General features: G+C 35.9%; 1 long non-coding RNA gene across 1 annotated transcript; it reads right to left on the reverse strand.

Moving 5' to 3' along the window:
• Positions 1 to 627: 627 nt before the first annotated feature.
• On the reverse strand, positions 628 to 2,525 carry LOC138066205 (uncharacterized). Its single transcript, XR_011139449.1, has 3 exons — positions 2,425 to 2,525; positions 2,219 to 2,332; positions 628 to 796 (listed from the first exon to the last, which is right to left on the reverse strand). It is a non-coding gene; the product is annotated as an uncharacterized lncRNA (long non-coding RNA).
• Positions 2,526 to 3,398: the final 873 nt, after the last annotated feature.

A 3,398-nucleotide genomic window follows, 5' to 3' on the forward strand; every position in this document is an offset into this window, starting at 1 on the left:
ATGGGACAACTTCTATGAGATCTTAAATGTTAGGAGGAAATAAATTAAAATGGTTGCCATCTTTAAGAACTTTAATTCACTTTAACAATTCATGTGTATCACATGTGAATTGTTAGAAGAATCTCATAAGACAAAGGCCTATTCTCTCCGCTGATTTAAGTTACTAAAGCTCTAGTAGTATCAGTGAAGTTTCATCCGTTTGATACAGCAGTGAATTTGGCCTTAAATCGATATCACTTGTTCAATACACTTTGTCACCAGTTTGTGCAAAATTATTTCTAGCAGACCAATGGTGTGTAGCAATTCCTTTTCTTTTCTTTTTTTTCCAAAAATTTCAGTCTTTGTCTTCTTTGTACAGAATTCATAGATGTACAATAGAAATTAAAAATCCACAGGAAATCTGTTGATGAATAAACAACTTTTTAGGCAACTTAGTGCATTTTCCAAAAAAATATCTTTGGAAAAGCTCTTTACCTAACTATAATAAGTGTTGTTGCTGATGGGAGCAATCTCCATTAAAAACTTAAAGTATAACCAATCGAAAAATACAACCAGCGTAAGATATCTTCAAATAATATTGTTAAAGAAGAAGACCAATGTGTTCAATGACAACAGGATTTCGTTGCAGTTTACAAATCTCTGATATCATACCTATGTTAAAATGCCATTTCTTTAGGGAAGAGCTGAAGTGCATGACCGAGTAAGCAAGGTGGTCCAGAAATTCACTCACAGTCCAGCTGTGGTCCAAGAGTTGGTTACCTGAACAAAGGATTTTCCATAGCATAGGAATCAACACCTGTAGGAGATTAAACACAGAGATATATGTGCATATTAGAAATAATAATATCCAGTTAGAGACTTTCTTCTGAATTTCTTAAATGAGAAGGGTCTCCTAGCAGAATAAAAGTATCAGAGGTGATGTGAAATTCTCTTGTCCTCTCCAGCAAGAGAGTTTTACACCCACTGCTGCAAGAGTGAATCGAATATAGTTGTTTTGGTCATCTCTGAGCAGCATCCAGGGAGAGAATTTCTAATCTTCCCCAAATGTCGTATTATTTCAACACTACATGTTATACACATTTTTGCAGTAAAAGGGTTTGCTGTATATGTAAGCCCTTCCATCTGCCTTGTTAAAGGAAAAAATCTTCTAATAAAAACACAGTGATCCATATATTTAATACAGTAAACAGATGGCAGCCTCTCATTGCAAAGCATTTTTGCTCGGTAATTGTCAAATATGACTTTTACAGAAAGTTTGTGTCTACAAAGCTTTGGATTTCGGGGGTTTCATTTTTGTAGAAGAAATGGTTACTCAAATAGCTTTACAATTCATGGGTGATATTAAAGTCCGATTAAAAACTGACTGCTTTGAAAATGGGTTGTTGCCATTTTAATGTAACAATGGAGTATGTGTTAACATCTTCTCTTATTTTAAGCTCTTCTAAACAATGAGAATGGCAGAATTAGATTCTGGAAGGCTTGGAGGAAGATTTTTATTTTTAATTTTTCTTTGTATATTTGAAAATACATTTGAAATTTCCTGAACTATGCAGATTTTTTTCTCTACTTTCCAATCTTCCTATATGTAAGTCAGTATTTACTTCCTCCTTTTCTTCTTCTACCCAGATTAGAAACCACTTCCTACAATACTATGTGACAGGCCAGAGTGCTTAGTGAAACTGGCAATAGGAAGATTTCTTGATCCCATAGAGAAGAATTGTGTTCTGTTCCCATAGCTTGGTTACTATTGTATGTATCTTGGGTTCTGTGTGCAATTTAGATGTAACCAAATCAAAGGATCAACGATTATAGTAAAGACCTATTGCCATTGACTGAGAAGGCTGCAATACTCCTCTACTGCTAAGTGTTTTTGATGAAATATCTAGGCAACAACTGTGCCTTTCACATATTAAATAAGTGACTAAGATAGGCTCACTTTTTAACTAGTGCAAAGGGATCTAGTCCAGTGGTTTGCATCCTTCAGATTTAGCAGCTGTGTAGCTCTGTACTTCAGAGAATTACCAAAACAAATAAGATTTAGTCCTGTCAAATGAGCAGTTCTTCTGGAAAAAGGAAGATAGGAAATGTCATGTGTCGTCTGAGAGCAATTCTTATGGATAAGCCTAGAACTGAATGCAGGTTGCATTAGTTCTGGACCTGCAGGAAGTACTGCTAAGTCCTGCTGTCAAACTTGGTGGAATAAGTTGCTAATACCTACCTTTGTGGAAACAGATGGAGAGACCTGTAAAACTCATTGGCTGTTGTGAGTAACAGCTGTTGACTTCTCTATTAGCCTTCCTTCTTCATCTTCCACTCTGTTGTCTGAAATGCCCTTTACCAAAGACGGGACTAGTAAATAGCAGTTCATGTAGGTGATTGAACAATATAAAACTTTTAAAAGTTATGCTTGGAGAAAGGACGGACCATTTAAGTGAACCTTTTTCTCCAGACCATTTTGCCAGCAGCTAACTGGAATTTTCTTCTTCAGTTTTGCTCTCCTGCTCAGTGTTCTCCAAGTATTCTTGATGGGGAACTAAAAACTGCACAAGTAAAAGAAATGACAAATAAATTTAGAAGTGGCTTTCAAAAGCAGCAAGGCCAATTGGCCAACCAAGTCCAATTTAAAGCAAAAAAGAATGGGTGCTTAATTTGCCTCAGAAAACAAAAAAATATGAATTCCATAACTTCAAGGGACTTACTTCAGCCATAGTGATCTATGGCTGCAGTTCTATTTGGGCAACTTGGAAACATTTTATATTTTCATTGCATTCCTTTTTGTTTAAATATTAGAGCTGTTAGTTGTAGTGCACACTAACTATTTTAATCAAGAACTGTGCATTTTAAATATTTGTGTTTATTATAGTCAAGAAGTCTACAGAGTTAGCGTTTTGGCCAAATTAAGCTTTAATCATGATAGAATGTTTCAATGTTAAGTATATAAATTGCATCTTATCCATTGCATATGCTACCTTTCTTGTTATGGTCCTCCAACCTGGTCTAAATGGCTCAGACACTCTAAGTAACAACACGAGCTTACAATTGCCAACAGAGCTGTTGCAAAACCAGAGTGAATGCTGTCTTTTAATAACACAACAACTCTAAAAGCAGACAGTATCATCGTTCTTCATTTAAATGTTTAACTTGCCATCTCTCTTATTTTCCCTGTATTTGAAATTTTCTGTTACTTATGTTCTGTAATGGAGGATGCACGACTGCTGTTCTGGTATTCCAGGTAGAGCCTGGCTTGCTACTTGAGGCGCATCAAAAGGACATAAGAATTCTTAGATGATTTGTCTCAGGTTGAAAGACTTCAGTCTCTAAAACAGTATAGCCTCCCTCTTCCCCGAAAAGTCAAATTCCTGGTACCTGTCCTGGTCCTTTACCTATGAAAGGGAGTA

The sequence above is a fragment of the Struthio camelus genome, chromosome 2 (genome assembly GCF_040807025.1).
Source record: "Struthio camelus isolate bStrCam1 chromosome 2, bStrCam1.hap1, whole genome shotgun sequence".
Taxonomy (NCBI): domain Eukaryota; kingdom Metazoa; phylum Chordata; class Aves; order Struthioniformes; family Struthionidae; genus Struthio; species Struthio camelus.